This window comes from Protopterus annectens, chromosome 4.part0, assembly GCF_019279795.1.
Source record: "Protopterus annectens isolate FY-2018-M chromosome 4.part0, PAN1.0, whole genome shotgun sequence".
Taxonomy (NCBI): Eukaryota; Metazoa; Chordata; order Ceratodontiformes; family Protopteridae; genus Protopterus; species Protopterus annectens.
This window is the reverse complement of record NC_056733.1, coordinates 1,730,461,769-1,730,481,791: the sequence shown is the minus strand read 5'-3', so window position 1 is coordinate 1,730,481,791 and position 20,023 is coordinate 1,730,461,769. Positions and strand designations below refer to the sequence as shown.

General features: G+C 39.5%; 1 protein-coding gene across 1 annotated transcript in view; it reads right to left on the bottom strand.

Moving 5' to 3' along the window:
• LOC122799996 overlaps positions 1-20,023 on the bottom strand; it is a gene marked incomplete in the record, with an annotated part of 1,384,541 nt that overhangs the window by 1,185,498 nt on the left and 179,020 nt on the right.

The following is a 20,023-nucleotide window of genomic DNA, read 5'->3' as shown; positions in this document are numbered from 1 at the left end:
TCCTTACTCCGGCGGGACGTTTGTGATTCACTATTACTTGCCTCATTTGCATGGCATTGACTACTAATTCATAGTTACCGTGCCAATCACTGTCACAGACCCTTAGCAACCCTTGCAGCTTGGTTGTGGTGTACCATGCATACCATTGCCTATTATGGGGAAACCATGATTTGTATTACATTGCGATTTTATGACATTTGTATGTATTTTCCTTGTGTTCCCGTTTGTGCACACATGCCCTGCAGTTGTACTTTGCATTACTGTGGACATGACATTAAATGTTATTTTTTAGGTGTTGTGCATCTTTTACTATGCCATTGGCTGTATATTTAGCCATTTGCATATGTTAACTTTGTAATACATGAGTCTGGTCCGCTTTCATAGCTCCGATGTTCTGTTTGGCAAAATGTAAACCTTTTTTTTTGGTTTACATTTCTGTAGGCTAAAGCTACGCCTGCACTACTTCATGAATCACTGTGTACCTTCATTTGGATGCTGCAGTACTGCACAAGGGGTGATTAGCATACCTGAGCCAAGGGCTGTGCAGATCTGGTGTACGCTGGTAGTGCACACAGAATTGGATCATACCTGAATCACTCGGTGGCCATATTTGGCGTTATACCACCTACGCTAAGCTTGTACCTGGCACAAGCTTCATGAATCCCGGGGACAACCCATGATCTTTTTTTACAAAAAGTAAAATTTCTCTTAATGGGCTTTAACCTACATCCCCACAAAAACAAAAATAAGTCTAAAAATATATTGTCTTTCTTTTTCTTTGGAAAAGGAAAGTCTTTCCCTATATAATCTAAGATAGTATTCAAAACCAAACCCTTTTTTGAAAAAGACAATTTGAAACAATGCCGGGCAACCAAAATCTTCTGTATATCAACAAGAATATAATCCCACTGGGTCAGAAATGTCTACTTTCCACCTAAGTTTTTCCTAAAATAGTACTTCTACTGTACACAGACAGGATTTCATGTTAAGATTATATACAATTAAAACCCTCACACCTTTGCTTATTATAGGACAATTCCAATTTTCTGTATATAATGTTAACTTCTTGAAGGGTAGTATCAATATAATATTCTGAATTAAGTATAAGATTAATATCATCAGCAAAAAAAAAAAAAAAAAGAGGTAGAATGAAGCATTAAACTATTTCCCTTAAAGCATGCTTATATGATCTAGAACATTCCTCAGCAACAGCATTCATCACAAAGTTAATAATGTGTCATGCAACTGGCAGCCTTCTTTGACATTTAGACAAACTTTAGTTTTATTTCCATGGTGACCATTTATTAAAAGCCTAACCCCGAAATGTTCATAAATATTGGGGAAAGCATGCAAATATTTAGTAGCAACACCATAAGATTTCACTATATCCCACAAATGTTTATGTGAAATTGTATCCAATACTTTCTGGATATCGTAGGAAATAAGCAGGCCTGTCTTAGTATGTGTAATATAAGAATGATTTCATATAACATTAGCAACATTTCCCTACTGCTGTAAAAATCGATTTATAGTTTCAACAGTCTCAAGAATGATATCACTAAAGGTGTCCTTCTGCGCATGTATAAATGCATTACTGTATTTAATTGTAACTCCCATAGGAGCAACAGTCAAGTTCTAAATGGCATACTGATCACTGATGATGTCTTTAGTTGAAAAAATATGTACCATGGGTAATGCATTTGCTTTTGTATTGCTCCTAAGTCTGTGACCTCTTCATAACAGTAGCATATGTAACACTAGGAACATCTGTTACTGGGATTTACAGTATCCTGCCTAACCCTCTGTACCCACCCACACACACACACACACACACACACACACACACACACACGCACACACACGCACACATGCACACACACACACACGCACACACACGCACACACACACACACACACACACACACACACACACACACACACACACACACACACACACACACACACACACACACACACACACACACACACAATTTATGGGGCAGATTCGTGAACACCTAATTTTCCATGCTGCTACAATGTACAGCTCATGCATAGCACATAGTTTTTTATTCATTGAAAGTGTTCAGACCCACTGAACAAAGGTAAAGAGCAGAGTATGCTAATGAAAGCATAATCGGCTGAAATACTTACTAATGAACCATACATACTAATGAACCAGTCCAATATGGAGGAGCCATTCAGGAAGCTATAAAATAACCCTGTAGAGATGGTGTAGCCCTGAACACCAAAACCTATAGGAATACAGCCAACATCAAACTTAGAAGCAAAAAATGCAATATTAGGGGCTGCTGCTGCTCTATTGCATGTGTGTGTGTAACATACTTAAATTTATGCTGCTGCCGTTGCTGCTGATGATGATAGACCTCATCCAAGGAGAAGAAGGGTGTTCAGACCCCATTTAACTGCAAGACATTGAAATGGTAGAGAGATATAAGGTTGATAGGGAAATACTACAGGAATTTGGAAACCTCTGCCACCCCCACCTCAGACCCAGGGTAAAGCAGAAAAAACCTATACCAGTTGCATTAAGGATATTAGTTACTGGTACATTCCAGAGACCCACAAGGGATATACTAGGGTTGTCATAGGCCTCAGAATATTTCACCAGTGTCTCAGTGCTACTCTAGAACATGCAAGGGAGTACATCTCTTTACCATGTACCCCAAAGGAAAGAACAAAAACAATGCAGGAATTTTATGCTGTAGCACACTTCTCTGATGTCTTAGGGGGGCATACATTGTATTCATATAGAAATAAAAGTACCAACTGATGAACAGGGAAGGACATACATCAACAGGAAGGGTTCCACTCAGTCAACTGCCAGGGTATCTCTAATGCCTGAGGGAACATCCTCAGTGTCTGTTCAGGCAAACCAGGCAGTTACATTGACTTACATATTTGGCACACCTCACAGCTTGACCCAGGGTTTGCTAGGGGTGATGTTCCACAAGGCTATATACTGGGTGATGCAAGTTATGTACTGGGACCATGGCTCATAACACCCATTAGGAATGCACACACCTACAGAAGATGGATACAACAATGCCTACACTCAAACTGAAAACATCATGCAGCATGTGTTTGGCATGTTGAAGTCACGGTTCTGCTGTCTAGACACATCAGGGGTTCCCTGCAATACAGCTCATGCATTTGTGCAGAAATTCTCACAGTCTGTGCCAATCATCTTGAGGAAACAGCTGCAAAAGGGGCAGCAAGGACCAGGACCACACAGTCCTGTACCACAGGCAGGACCAGTACCTCCAGCACACACAGAAGAGGATTCTGAGGAAGATCTGCCAGCTGCAGAGGTAGCCAACAGATGTAGGCATTCACAATATCCCTTACCCTGGCTAAGATGCAAAGGTTAGCACATACATTTACCAAATAAGACACAAAGGTTATTGTACACACTCAGCAAATAAGAGGCAACTAATAGCACACATACTCAAAAGTGAAGGAATGCACATAGTAACCTAAGCATCTACAAATATTAAAAGTGATGCCATCTGATGTACATAGACTGTACTTATCCCAAGTGATGTCAATGTATGGACAGCATCAGACAGAGACAGTCCCTAAGCACTCATAACTGAAAAAAGTCAAGGTAAGTGCTGAACCTGTATTATAAGAACAAATATATAAGAAGGTACACTACCTTCATACTGTCAGTAATAAAATGTATTGAATCAGAACCTTTGTGAGGTGTCCACCAATAGCATTCTTGACTTATAGGAATTATATCCACAATATACAGGTATGCATTGTACACAATAACTGACATCAAGCCAATCATTTACACAGTGTACACAAAACAGTCAACAGGAGAACAATATCAACAATTTCACAAGTAGAGCAAAAAGCAGGAGTGCAATATCATTAGTTTTAATACATGACATACAGTATTAAATGAAAAAAGCCTTCTGAAGTGAGTATTTGCAGGCAAATCTACAGTTCTGTTATGTACTAAATATACATAAAATCAAAATACAGAGAAATAATTTCTTAGCTATCCACTCTGTGCATCAGACATATATGCAACCCGAAGTCCAAACCAAATAAACAATGGGCATGGCGCAGTCATCATCATATAGACTAGGTGAGTGGGGGCAGTAGGCCAAAGCAATCACCAAAGTAGTGAGTGTTTGTGAGTAAGAAACACAGAGCATTCTGTAAAGTAGGAAACTTCTCATGGACACTAACGGGAGATATATCCCAATCATCATTATGGATTTCTTAGCCTGCATTTTTGCAGGTAAGTATGGGTGGTGTTTGTGAAATGTGTGTGTTTCTGCATGAACATAATCAAGCCCTGTGCCAGCAGTATTTCCTTCCATGTCAGACAAGTGAGAGTTGTGCATTCTGGAGTCCTCAGTTCAGTATTGTCACTCTTAGCCATGCAAACTGCCTCTGCCAAGAGTTGCACTGCCACTTTCACGTCCGTGGTTAGAAGTGGGGATGCTACCTGAATGTGAGCTATGTCTTCTGGATGAGCTCACTCCATGACTACATCCAGGACCATGACTCTGTGGCCTACTGCATCTGGGTATAGACACCTTAATCACAGGTGAGCAGTGGAAGTAGTGCCACTACAGGAGTGGGATCTGGCACTTCCACGTCATCTAACACCAGAGGATGTTGCAGCTCTGTGGTCATGTGGATGCCGGCCCTCCCCCAGCAGATGTTCCATCACAGACACTGCCTGATCCAGTGTGTCACATCCTATCCGACGAATCACCCACATGATTGAGGCAGTCACACAAGTCAGAATGTGCCATGTTCAGGTCTCACACAATGTCTTCCTAGCTCCTTGTGGAATGTGCCTCTTCCTCCATGATGACCCTATATATATGTCTGGTGGCACGTAATGACACAACAGCATAAGGATGAGGGTGGATAGCAGGCTCCTCCAAGCTCCTTGAGCAAACCTCCTGTGTGGTTCCATGCCTTCATGATGACTATGGGTAGAATAAACAGCTATGCAGCTAGAATAACCACACTACACCATTCAACTGTGTCATTCTTAACCTGTTCTAATCTGAGGTGTGAGTGGAATGGATACGTGTAGGCATACTGATTGTATCTGAAATAAGGAGAGTGGATGCATAAGCCACAACTTCACCACTGGACTGAACCTCTGCACCCCCTGTGTATGCCTCTATCACCACCATCATCATTAGAGGCTACTGATACTCTAATGTCAGGTGGTATGAGTTCTGCACTGCCACTGTCAGGATCATATGTGATAATCAATAAACACAAGCAGGGGAGAAATAATGAGTACAAATGGTCCAAACTTTTTTCTACACTCTCATGTTAAACTTTCATATGTTAAAGGAATAGCGTACATTTTACTCTCTCTTCAGACTTAGAGCTAAGTAATGACTATTACTAATAAAATAAAGTTTGTACTTACCATTTGCAGGTGGTCTTTCGCATGGTAATCATGATGTCCCTAGAGATAGGGGGAAGGCAGTGGAAAAAAGTCTAGTAAGCATAACAATGCAAATAACACAAAGACAAGAGAATAATGCTCTGCCTACCTTCCCCCTAAGAAATATCTCAGAAGTAAGTGGACTGACCATCCCCCACCAACATAATCTCTGTTGAACTCTTCTGTCTTGTAAGGCACACATATCAACATTTTCAGAAGTAGAAGTAGTAACACATAAAGATGTCTACTATAGCATTACATGGTTTAGGTATGGGTCTATATCAGATAATCAAAGTTTCAGAACTTTGAACACCATATGGTCGACCCCATATGATCAAAGTTCTGAAACATCAAATATCTGATAAAAAAAAAGAAAAAAAAAAACAAAAGTAACTGCTTTAAGCAGGGGGGCCAAGCTCCCCTGCACCCCCCGCTACTTAAATATACCAACTCCGAGATCACACTTTAACAGAGTATGGTGCAAAATGGAAGCTTTCTCTTTGCTACGCTGATCTCAGAGTTGGTATATTTAAGTAGCAGGGTGTGGGGGGTGCAGGGGGGCTTTCCCCCCTGCTTAAACCCTTTTACTTTTCTTTCCTTTTTTTTTTTTTAAATTGTTCGACTTTCTGCAACTTCGATCACTAGTGGTCGATGTTTAATGATTCAAACTTGTGGAACTTCGACAATTTAATATAGACCCCTTAGGTATATAGTATACGTGGGAGTTCTTCTTGGGACCCACTTAGCCTGTTGTCCACATCAGCACCAACATCAATGAGTCTTTATGAACTCTCTACTGAGCTGTCTTGTCTGTGACAGTGGACAAGAAATGCTCATTTGCAGTGAGTGGTGGTTCTGTAGCAGGAATTCCCCTCCGTAGCCATTGGTTCTTGTGCTACCACAGCTGCCCTTCTGAGTGTGGCTATAATCATATCAGTGGCATGGTACTACACCTGATTTTAATTTATAGCATGTCTGCCTACTGCATTTATGACAGCAAACACCTGCTGCCATATTCTTTTTCCAGCCAACATATCACCTCTGCCTATGTCAAGCAGGAAGGATCCATGGCAGTATAAAACTTCAGTGATTACCTTGTTCTCTGGAACACTGAATGGTAGCTTTTGTGGAACAGAAGGTCTGGGTTTCCTAATCCTGTGTGACATAAAACAGAAAAAAAATCCTCTGTAGGACATACAGAAAGCATTCTCCTCAAAACAAATCAGTGCACCCATCCTCAGCAAAAAACAAATGATCACACAATGCTCATGTCAGACTATATGCAAGCTAAAGGAGCCCCCTCATACAAAAGGAACATTAATACATTAGCATTACATCCATTCTGTTAACATGTCTGTAACGGCAATGACAACAGCAATTGCATAAATGTCTGTTTGATGCAATATTATCAATAAGTAGGCAAAAATTGAAAGTACAACTGCCTAGACAATTTACATTGATCTCTCCACTGCTGTGGAGGTCTGCAGGGGGCCATCTGAGAAGCCTAACACCTACATTAGTTAGACGTCACAACCCATTGATCTAGATACTAAACAAAATACAGTTGCCTACAGTAGCTGGTAAAATTACAATAATAAATGATAACATAATGCTGTGATTTAACCATGTAACTTGGAAAACACAGCATGAACTGACAAATGTGCTGTATACCAGCAGTGAATTTTTAAATTTGCATACATATCAAAATTCTATTTTAGTATTACACATTGAAATACATTCAAAAACAAAAATGAACACAGTTTATGAAAAGGGTAAACATACCTTATGAAATAGTGCTGTAATTAGTAGAATAATCTCCTCAAAGTAACTAGCAGTAATGGTCTGTCTCTATCCAATCTGTCCACACTCATTCCACTTTCATAGATGCATCATTACCTTTATACAGTATAGATTCAGCCCTGTGAGCACTGTGAAGAGGTAAATGAGGTATGAAATTACTAGCATTCCTGAATACCAAAAATTCTCTTGGTGTATGAGATGTAAACATTGTGCAACTAGCTACACAACTGCATACACATCACTGGGGACTGCAGGAGGGCAATGAAAGTTGTTAGCTGCTAATGGCTTATAAGTGTTAGTGACTGCTCTGACTACAACAACAAGCAATACTGAAGTGTTTTTTTTCTCTGAACTCTTTGCATCATGCAGAATAGACTTACAATAAAAGTGTAAGCATATTTACAGTTATGAGATTAACCTTAACAACATTCATATCCTTGTAGTAAGAGTATATTCTCCATCTTCTGTATTACCCATTGAAACAAAAATACAAATAAATGGCCATGGCATTGCATTTCTGTAATTAAGCTGAGAGGAGAGGAAGATGTTTAAAAAATGCAGAGAAGTGATTGTGTAGGCATCTGGCATTAAAATGGTGTGGACTATTATTAGCATAAAGTATTGGTCAATATGACATTGATCTAAACATGTTCAAGTAAATGAGAACATAACATTTCTTACTTATGTGTTGGTGGCAAAGAGGGATAAGAGACACAAGTGAGTATGTGTTAATAATGCATTGCATAGAGGGTTTAATTCCAGATAGTGTGCTGTCTGACAAAGTTAATGCAACTTTTCTGAACAATGATCAGGTTGTATCACATGCACATCTAGAAAACTTCACAATTCTGCCCTTTCATTATTATTCCCCTGTATTTGTTACTACTGACAATTGTTTATTATTATTTTTTATTATTTTTTTTCTATTTTTGTGTTCTTCTTTTGCATGAGTTTTGGCAGAGTGTACTCTTGAGTGTCAGAAGTAGTGAACAAGAGTCCTCCAGCAGTCATGGCTGATGAGGGAGATGATGGTGTGGAATTTAAAGCACAAAGATGGGGTGTTGAGGAGTCCAGTATATTTATGGCACTATTTGTAAAGCTGTAGGCTGCTGCAGGGGGACTATAATTGGTCTCAGTATAAGTCTGAGGATTGGAACTGATTAGCCAATGCTGTCCCCAGTGCAACTGGCATCCCACACAGTGGAAAGAATTGTTGTCACCACTACAGTGACTTAAAATGGTACAAGAAGGACCTCCTTAGCTGATAGGAGGATGAGTTTAGGACTACTGACATCCCTCAGTTGTCTGAATATACTGACCAATTAGTATTTAATGCTTCAGAATGCAGGACACAACCAAGACTGTTATTCAGTATGCTTTCAGGTCTCTTCTTCTCTCTTCCACAGCTGCTGAAGACATTGAAGTGAAGTGGGAGGTGCACCAAGACAGATTAAATAATTTCCTAGAGGCACGGGGTATGCATGCATCAGGTCTTCCTGTATCCCTGACAACTGCTATAATCATATGCAGTATGTCAATACTGTAATAAATAGTTGCATCTTTGATATCATAACAGTGCAATTGATTAACAGTACAACAGAGTAAGACCTTTTCATCATACCTGGTTGTAGCAAAGGTGATAGAATGGATAATCATAACTCTTCCTTTTCTGAAATGATATAGTCATGTGATATGGCATGGATCTATTTCTCTCTTTTTTTCTCTCTGCAACCGTTTTTCAGTCTCTCTTTTTTTTCAGCGGGGAGATATTTTATATGTCTTAAAATATTTTGTTGTCATACATTTCTATTAACAAAAACGGACATGCTGCATGACAGGTAGACCGACCACTGCAAATCTGTCTGCCATCCCCTACAGGTTGTAGCACTGACAACTAGCACTTCAGGGTCCCAGGTTGTCAGCACTTCTTCAACGACCTCTGCCCAACCTGCCCCATCCACATGAAGTAGTTTTGCACTTGCATCTGATGCATTGGTACCCTTTGGGAGTAATATAGGTGAAGGTGTTTGATTTTGTCACTTGCCAAATGCTGACAGGCTTGGTGGAGGGTATAATGGAAAGGGGCCTCAGTAACTGAATCAGCAATGTCAAAAAGGTACTCCATCACATTGTCAAGACAATGCCACATTGAACACTGACACAGAAAACTGAGACAAGAGGCAGTGATGACAGTTATGAGGATGAGGACTAAATTCTCACTGTTTTCATGCTTGGTGTGGGTGCCCCTCAGATGACTCCTATCTATCCACAATCATAGTATCCCCAACCTTTTGTGTCCATCATGATCCTTGTCTGTTATGTTTGTCGTGTATGTCTGCACCTGCTTCCTCACTTAACCTTCCTACCTGACAGTCCCATTCCTAAAAGTCTTCCCCGACATTCCTCTCTTTGAATGAAAAAAAAAATTAAAAACTGAGCACCTATCCCAAAAAATAATGACCCACATATAGCTCTCTGCTTCACCTTTGTGTCTCGTTGGTGCACTTGATTTGATACAGTTGGCAGTACAACATTATTCTCTTGTTGTCACCTTTCCTTGGTGTTTTGACAGTCCAGTTACAGCAGATCGTGGCTACACTAATACATTTATGTTGTGAAGAAGTGGATATCTATAGTTCTATCCCTCTACCTTCGTGCATATCCCTGTATTCTTTCCCCTGTGTCCTTCCCGCTGCTTGTCCCCCCCATCTCACCACTTTCCTATTAACCCCTTTTTATACACATGTAATCTGGTCAAGAAATAGAATCACACACAACACACATAGCCAGAAATTACCTATAAGAAAGTCTTCACTTTCTGCCCTCAGCCTTTGTGTGGAGTTTGGTATCATGCACCAATGCTGAGTGATGGTGAATGGCTGCTCATCTCCTATGGAAAAACCTGGTCAGCTGTTGCCATCACTCGCAGAAGTCCTATTATTCTCATGCAAAGATACTCAAACATGCTGTGCTATTGGAATGCAGAGTAAATGCGGAGTAAAAGAAATCACTGGCAACAGCTATTCTGACAGTTGTTTGGCTACTGGATGTACTCAAAGGTAACATCATCTGTGAAGTGTTCACATGGGGTTAAGGCACCTAGGTAGTGAGACATATCCCTATGGTACATTTGACTGTTGACACATGGCTGAAGTGACAGTCAGCTGCAGATAAATATGGCTGTTTGCAAATTCTCTATGGGCAAAGAGAAAAATATGTTGCCATGCCAACTTCAATAACTAAATGCACAGGAGGAAAACAACGTCCATGGTCCCCAAGGGAACATGAGACAGCAGGCAAGATGGCAGGCATTAGCAGCAGGTTGGCTGGAGGGCATGTCAGTGGCAGTAAAAATGCAGTGCACAATGAGCAGTGCCTTCATAATCAATGTGTGTGGACCGCTACCCCTTTCACAGTGGCTAGGGAACATTACCTTAAACATATGCTGGATCATAATGTGACTACAGTAGCCTGCAGGATTTCCTCCATGCTGTAGCTCTACATGTTGTAGTTACATAAGTATGTACTGTACACTGAGCACAATGCTCATTACGTCTTCTGCCTACATGCATTTGGTTATTAAAGCTGTGGTAATGACAGTGTGTGCTTCTCTTTGCCCACAGGGAATTTGCAAACATCCATATTTCTCTGCAGCTGTATGTCACTTCAGCCATGTGTCCCCAGTCAAATGTACCACAGGGAAATGCCTGACTGCCTAGGTGCCTGAACCCGTTTACATACATCAGTTGTCTGAAGATTAATTTTTGTCCATTGCATCAGTGATTCAATTTCAGATGTATGTCACATTATTTCATATTGTGCTGTACTTCTATGATATGTTTAATGACACATATCATACTTTTTTACCCAGTTAAGCATTTACCAACACATCCATGACCATAAGGAGGATTAGTAAACCAACCTTATTCTATTCATGTCTTCATTGGGTTTTGTCTGGCCTACAGCTTCTTCATCCCCAGAGCCATCATTTACTGATGCAGAGCCGGAGTATGAATAATGAAGACACACCATAAAGATGTGTATTAATGACCCATAACACCACCTTTCATATGTGTCTGTATATTTGTCTCTATCTTCAATGCTTCTGTCTCACACCTTTGTACTGCCGACTATTCATTAGGCTGATGGATGTAAATGTCATGGCATTTTCAGTCTGCCATTACTTTGCTGAAGAATAAAATCTACATCTTCCATTGTCTGAATAGGTTATACTGTCACCCTTCAAAGGTATGATTTTGAGATGTAGAAGTGGGTGGAGAGATAATCATCAAGTCTGTAAACTTAATTCTTCATTTGAAAGTAGTTTGAATCCAGCATTAGGTAAAAGTCTTACTGCCTGTGTTTATAAGTGTCTTTCCTGTGAATGACTTGCCTATGTATCTCTTTTTAAGTCCCTTCTGTTTTATCAGTTATAGTCCTCAGCATTTGCACAGGGTCTGGCAATGAGCAACTGTAGTATGTAAGGGTAAATGACATTTTGTGTGCCATTGCAAAATGCGGTGAGTGTTTGCATTACAAAACATTGTACTTCCAGTTATCTTGTGATTTCCATCATAGCATGTCTCATTTTAAGTAGGTATGAAAGATTATTTCAGTAGCTATTACACACAAAGTTTGCCCAAACAACATATGCATAACAGTCATTGTAGGAATTATTAAAGTCATGATAAAAAGTTACTACTATAATCACATTCTGACACTCTTTCTAAAATGATCTGCATACAGGAGTCAAACCCTGATTTAACTCTGCTTTTTCATTTAGTTCTGACAATTTACACTTTGTGCAACAGAGAAAATTAGGTTGACAGTTGGATTTTTCCCCTAAGTATTGTCCAGAGTGCTGAAAGCCATACATAAGCACTAAGCCTGTTTGTGCTGCAGAAGGCACACTAAATTAAAGTTTTTCATTTTTTCATTTGTAGTGTACCATATGGGGAAGACACGTCCACCATTTCATTTCTGAACTGAGCTTTGGAGCTAACATTGAAAGGTATAACAAAACAAAACATGTTAAGATACAACAAATCTGGAGTCAATATATTCAGAATCACATCATTTCCTCTGATTCATATTTGTGCAAAGGTTGGCAGGGAGCATCACTGAACATCACTAAATACTGGTACTTCACCATCCAAGTTCAACAAGTCAAAGTATAATCAATCATGCATTAATACTTTGCAAGCATTCACACAAACATGTTTCTGTGTATAGCACATTAGGAAGAGATTTGGCACAAAAAGTAAGCATTACTACTGGATTATATAAATTCATTATTGGGAAATTGATTAATGCACTTGTGTTAAATGCAGTAAACTGCATGGCTAATTGTCCACTTTATTCAGGACAGTTGGGTCTGCACAGCAGCACTGACACAATTGGTATACAACCACAAATATCCTTGATGCACATAACTCATCATGTACTATCCCTCCTGCCATGCAACATTACATATTGCTTGTTACTGACAGTCCTCATCGGCCATGCATGAGCACATACCATTACTAATATCAACACCATTCAGTAAGTTCTACATACCATACCTCTCAACTGTACAGATTTTCACAGAATGTCCTGATTTTTGCCTCAAATATTTAGCGTATTCCTCATAAAATGTTTGGTTTTCTGGTTAATCACAGAGGAGTGAAGTCACTAAAAAATTACCAAATGATATATATTTGAGTTGCAGGCTTTATATCCTTCAGAAAATGCATGCAAATGCAAATCCCATTATTCTAGCAGATTTCTAAGTTTATAAGAGGACTATTTAAAATCTGTCCCTATTTTGGGGCCTTTGTCCTCACATTATTTTAGGTTTTGTCCAGGTTTCTTGAATTAAAAGGTTGAGAGGTATGCTGTATACTATCATCATAACCTGATGAGCCATGAAAGATTCACTGTCCATCCTGTGTTTCACAAGTGTGTGGGTGTGTCTCATATACACAAGACAGTTGGGTACATGTCACTCTCAGTTCTGCAGTATACATTGACAGCACAAATGACATAAATCAGCAGTATGTATGTATTAGTGATCATAATATTGCACCTACTCCATCATATCAACAAATATATATTTGCCAAAACCTTCAACATCCAAATACCTTTTCTGACACCGAATAAAATACTAATCCTAGCTACACTGCACTGTTGCAATGTAGAAGTCAAACATTTTCAGTGGCACTTGGTTAAGTACTGTGTCCTCTAGAATGTGTCAAAAGATAGGTATGGTATTCTAATCTCACAGCAGTTAACTTGTGTGTGTATGTGTTCATAGGTTCATAGGTATGTACTAGGCTATTGGCCCTAGGGCCTGTACAAGCCTAGCCAAAAAGGTACCCTGGCTATCTCCACCCAAGAAAATTATTTTCCTGTGCCCCTGTCAAGCAGAACCACAGAAGTGATCCCCAGGGGGAATTTCCTATTACCCATCCAATCATCAAGATTTTTCTTGAATAGTGTTAATGAGGAGCTCTGTTTGACATAGATAGGTAGTCTGTTCCAGAGTATGGGAAGTCTCTGGGACAGGAATCTATCCCTCCAGCATGTTCTGTTTATTGTGGTGACAAGGTTTAGGTCCCTAGAGCATGTAGATTGGAGGGATTGGGATTTCTTTAAGTGGAGCATGTCCAACAGCTCTGGGTTTGACATAGCTTTGTATGTTAGGCAGAGATCGCCTCTGTGTAGGCGATATGCGACGGAGTAAAGCTGAAGTTTTTTGAGACGGTATGAGTAAGGCATCTGTTTGAGGCCAGTAATCCTCTTTGTGAGGTATTTTTGCTGCCTTTCCAGTTGTTGTAGATGTCTTGTGAGGTACATACCAAAAGGGCCGTTGTACTCTATAATGGGTCTAATGAGTGATGAGTAAAGGGGAACAATGACCTCTTTTTTTCTGGATGAGAAACCTTTTGTGATGAGGTGCACCACATAGAAGGATTTCCTGACCACTGTGGCGATGTGATTATCAAAGGAAAGACTACTGTCCACCTGTGCCCCAAGGTCTCTTATCACACTTTCAGTGTTAAGTAGACTACCGCCTATGTGGTAGTTCATGGGTACAGAGTTTTTACCAAAGGGGATGACAATGCACTTTTTGGCATTGAGCTTGAGACCATGTCTTTGACACCAGGCATCTGTCTCAGTGAGGCCCTTTTGTAGGATGTCCACATCATTATGAGTTTCAATTATGGCTCTTAGTTTGCAGTCATCTGCAAATTTAGTTAGCCAAGGACTTTCTGTGTTAGCCTGTACTTCAGAGAAGTAGATACCGAACAGGAGAGGACCCAGGACTGAACCCTGTGGTACTCCACTTGTCACTGGTCTGAAGTCTGATTTGAAGTCTGCTACTTTCACGGTGTGGGTTCTGTCAGTAAGCCAGCTGGCAACCCATCTTGTGACATAGGGATCTATACATAGTTTAGTGAGTTTATCTATAATTCCAGAGTGGGGGATGGTGTTGAACACCTTGGCGAGATCTAGATAGGCTATGTGAACCACCTTACCCTCATCTATGGCTTTGGTGACTACTTCAAAGAAGTTTATCAGGTTTAGGAGACATGATCTGCCTTTTACAAACCCAAACTGTGTGGGGTCCAGAGTTTGGAGATCTCCAATGTCTTTGTTTATGAGTTCCATGATGATACGTTCCATGGCCTTGCAGACAAGGCTCGTCAGGCTAATGGGGCGTAGCCGTGTGTGTATAGAGTTGAGTAAAAATAACAATAGCTACTGCTTGCCACAATAAAGTAATACTCTGGAGTAAATTTTGATTTGCAGGGTGATGCCACATCAATGTCAGACCCTTCTCCCAACAGCACACTGATGTTATCCTCTATAAATTTCACTCCAACATTATGGAAATCAGACTTCTACTGTGGCACTTGAGTTAAATATTGTGTCCTCTAGACTGTGTCGATAAATAGGTAGGGGGTTCTACTCTCACAGCAATCAGTGTGTGTGTGTGTGTGTGTGTGTGTGTGTGTGTGTGTGTGTGTGTGTGTGTGTGTGTGTGTGTGTGTGTGTGTGTGTGTCTGTGTGTGTGTGTGTGTGTGTCTGTGTGTGTGTGTGTGTAGAGCTCAGTAAATATGACCATAACTACTGCATCCCACAATAAAGTAGCAGCCTGAAGTAACTTTTACACTTCAAGGTGAGTTCACATCAATGTCAGAAACTTCTCACAACAGCATCTTCTTGACAACACCACACTGATGGCATCCTCAATAAAGTGCACTCTCTCACAGTCTAAAGGTTAGATTTCAGTAGTGGCTTATGCGTTACGTACTGTGTCCTCTAGTTTGCATAGCTAAATAGGCAGGGAGTTCTAATTTCATGGCAGTTAGCCTGTATGTGTAACTGTGTGTGCATGCAGTTGAATAAATATGACTGTAACTACTGCTGCCCACAATAAAGTAATAGCCTGGAGTAAATTTTGATCTGCAAAGTGAGTCCACAACAATGTCAGGCCCTTCTTATAACAGCAACTTCTTGGCAACACTGCACTGATGTCATCCTCTATAAAGTGCACTCTCATAGTAAAAGTTAGACTTCTGTGGTGGCAACTTCATTAAGTACTGTGTCCTCTAGATTACATAAATCAATAGGTAGGGATTTCTACTCTCACAACAATCAACTTCACTGTGTGATGGTAAGGCCAGTGCATCACAACAGCATTAATTAAACAGATGTACTTATTTGACTTCACCTTGTAAAATACATTTACATGGTCAGATCAAGCCCATATCCCCCTTTTACTCTGTCCACAAATGCATATTATGTCCAACACACTAATGAAGTCATCATTTCTGTAATGCACTCTCATGCCACTAAAGTCAGACCTCCCCTGTGGAGTGTGCATATAATACATTCGTTTGTACATTGTGTCAGTCAAAAAGTAGGGAGTTCAAATACAGCAGTGAGGCTCCCATGATTGTGTGTGTGAATATAGGAATATATTATACATCTTAGTTTTTGACAACATTTACAATTGCACATAGCTGTAGAAGTCATATTTGCACAGACATCTCCTTTGCATGACATAGCTTATGTCATCTTTTCAAAGATGCAGTATGGAGTATAATGCACTTGTTTGTAGATTGTGACAGTGCATAGATAGGGAGTTTGAATACAGGAATGACTGCCCTTTGTGAGTGTGTTTTTTTTCCTCTTACTGTGTCAAAGAGGCTGCAAATACATATCTGAGCTATGTCTATACAGTGTGCTTATGCTGTGCAACCACTTTTTAGTGAAAACATGAAGGTGATACACAATGGTGATGTCATCCATTAAAGTGTACAGTGCTGCAGTTATTCGATATATCACTAGTTGCAGTTGTATTTCAGCAAAGCTTCATTAGTCTGTGATGTTAACTATCTAGTACTTATCACAAAATCACTGCTTCTAGTCTTGTATATAATTGTTGTTCTACAGTCAAAGTGATGGCAGTAGGGGGACACAGGTGTATTTGGGTATACCTAGCATCATACAATGCTGTCTGACATAAAGCAAGATCTTTCTAAGTAATTGAGAGACACATATTCCTTGATAAATACACATGATGCAATGCTTTCACACAGTCACAGATATGACAATTGGCAATGCACTTATACCATGGCACATTCATTGATTCCATTGTAGTGTTGATTTTATCAGCACTTAGGCAAGTGTTACACATCAACATTAAGTGCCCGTAAGCATTTGTTTCAGTAGCTGTTCTGCAGGAAAGACATTCTACTTTGTGCATATAAAGTGGCAGAGGCCTCTTCCATCTATTTTAGCAGATAAAAATTACAAACATATAAAGTACAGCTGTTTGAATGAATCCACAGAGGTGGACTTCAGCAGCTATTTTAACAGTTTCACTTGGGTGAATGTGATAACTAGGCATATTGTTATTTGAAGGAGTTATACAACTTTATAGCACAGGTATTCATTTTGTGTGAACATACTGACATCACATGACAATCATTACATCATGTTAGTCTTATCCCTTGATATGTTACACAAACAAATCTGAGCATAACTTTGGATTTCATGGAAGTAGACATTTATTCTACCACAATAATGGTGGCAGTGCTGCTTTGGCACATGCAATAAGTACTACAGTATACCTAAGGGTGCTCCAGTTCTAGGGTGGTATGTGTACAGACATAATGAGGAACCTTTCTTGAGCCTGGAACATTGATATACGACTCATCATAAGTGTCTGCATATGAGCATGCTCATTTTGTTGCCATCAGTCTGACATGCTGATACGACAACCATTCTCAGGGATATATTCTTATTTCACACCAAAATTTTGTTTGTCAGAGTACCCATTAATAACTTGTGTGGCTGATGCCAACAATGCACAACTCTGGGGAATATGTTGCATCACACTGCAGTGTTCACATCTTTTCTTATCCATTGGCACAATAACTATGTTAGACAGGAATGCCTTATGCAAGGGTATTTTATATGTTACACTCTGCTCCCACTTTTGTAACACCACACACAAACCAATATGTGGGATGTATAACCATTAGAATATTGAGGTGCATCATTCCCTTCAATGGTAATCCTCCTTGTACATATCTTAGGCCTATTTCTGTGGTGTAAGCAGTTAATACATGGGTCAATGTTGACATTGATGTGATGGGTTTGATACTTACAAGAGGAGATTGTAGCTTCTGAAATGTTATTTTCCAACATGTTATATTGATGAATTTCACACTGTGTAAATATGCAATAAAAACTTATCTGGAACCAGTAGCATTCAAAATTAAATGATAAAACTTTTACTATCACTCCAAGTATTACACTTTTGCATAGAAATGCTTCATCATGCATAAAAAACTACATTAAACACATTCATCTCTTATATATTCACTAAAATCAGGTGACATAAAACTTAAAATTAAAAGTGGCATTGTTCTTTTGCTTGGTTATGTAATTCTTTCAGCACAGGTTTGATACTAAACATTCCATTTAAACCTGGATTTTGCTGTGCTCTGAATCTAGTAATTAATTTAGTTTATTTGTTCTCTGTTGTATTAATAATATCACCCCCTCTTGCTTGTTCATAAATAACCTGTAGTATCATACATTAAAAAATGTGTGTTATTTGTTTCCTATATATATGCCTAAATAATGCATTAGTTTCCACAGTTCTTCTTATTTCTGATAAATGATCATGTCTATACCTTTAGCTTGTGATTCATTTTCCCTGTATAAAAGGCCTCACAAATTTCACATTTTGTTAAGAAAATAAGATTTTTAGTTTCACAACTACCATATGTTTGTAGTATAAAGTTATTTTCTACTGACAGGATGTGTAGTGCTCTTATCTGTATACATATGTATATATATCTATATATATATATATATATATATATATATATATATATATATATATATATATATACATATATATATATATATATATATATATATACATATATATATATATTTACAGCAAGCACATCTATTACAGACAAAAGCCCCTGTTGATTTCGTCTTTGCACATTAATTGACTTAATTTCCTCTTTATAACATAGCTTATTCTTCAGATTTCTAGATCATTTGTATTCAATATTCAGTCCTTTGTTCACTAGGTTCAAAGGTTCAGAAGTTGATACTAGGCTATCGGCCCTAGGGCCTGTACAAGCCTAGCCATAACAATTCCATGGCTACTTCTTCCCACAGTATTTACTTCCCTGGACCCCTGTCTAGCAGGGCAACTGACGTGATCCTCGGGGTAAATTTCCTATCTCCCGTCCAGTCTCAAGGTTCCTTTTGAAGACCGACAAGGAGATGCTCTGCTTGAAATGTATGGGCAGTCTATTCCAGAGTATGGGGAGTCTCTGGGTCAGGAACCTATCCCCTTCAGCATGTTTTGCTAATTGTGATGACAATGTTTATGTCCCTGGAGTGTGTGTCTCTGATGGATTGAGATTTCTTTAAGAGTAGCATGTTCAGCAGCTCTGGGTTTGACATGTCCTTGAATGCTAAACAGAGATCGCCTCTGAGTAGACAATATGTGACAGAGTATAGTTGGAGTTTTTTTAGTCGGTCAGCATAGGGCATCTGCTTTAGGCCTGTGATTCTTTTAGTGAGGTGTTTCTGCATCCTTTCCAGTTGTTGCAGATGTCTTGTGAGGTACATACCAAATGGGGCATTGTACTCTATAATGGGTCTAATGAGGGATGAGTACAGTGGGACAATGACCTTCTTTTTTCTGGATGAATAGCCCTTAGTAATGAGGTGTGCCACATAGAAGAATTTCCCGACTGTTGTGGTGATGTGGTTATCAAAGGTGAGACCACTGTCCACCTTTGTTCCTAAGTCTCTTATCACACTTTTGGTGTTTAGTGTACTGCCACCTATGTGGTAATTCATGGGTACATGTTTTTTTCACAAAGGGGATAACTATACACTTCTTGGCATTGAGCTTGAGCCCATGGCTCTGGCACTAAGCATCTGTTTCTGTAAGGCCCTTTTGTAGAATATTCACATAATTTGGTGATTCAGTAATGGCTTCCAGTTTGCAGTCATCTGGAAACTTTGTTAGCCAGAGTCCCTTAGTGTTGGCCTGTACTTCAGAGAAGTAGATGCCAAAAAAGAGTGGTCCCAGGACTGAACCCTTTGGTTTTCCACTTGTCACTTGTCTGGAGCTGGATTTGTAGTCGGCTTCTTTTGCAGTGTGGGTTCTGTCAGTAAGCCAGTTGGCAACCCATCGAGTGACATAGGGATTTATGCCCAGCTTAATAAGGTTTTCTATGAT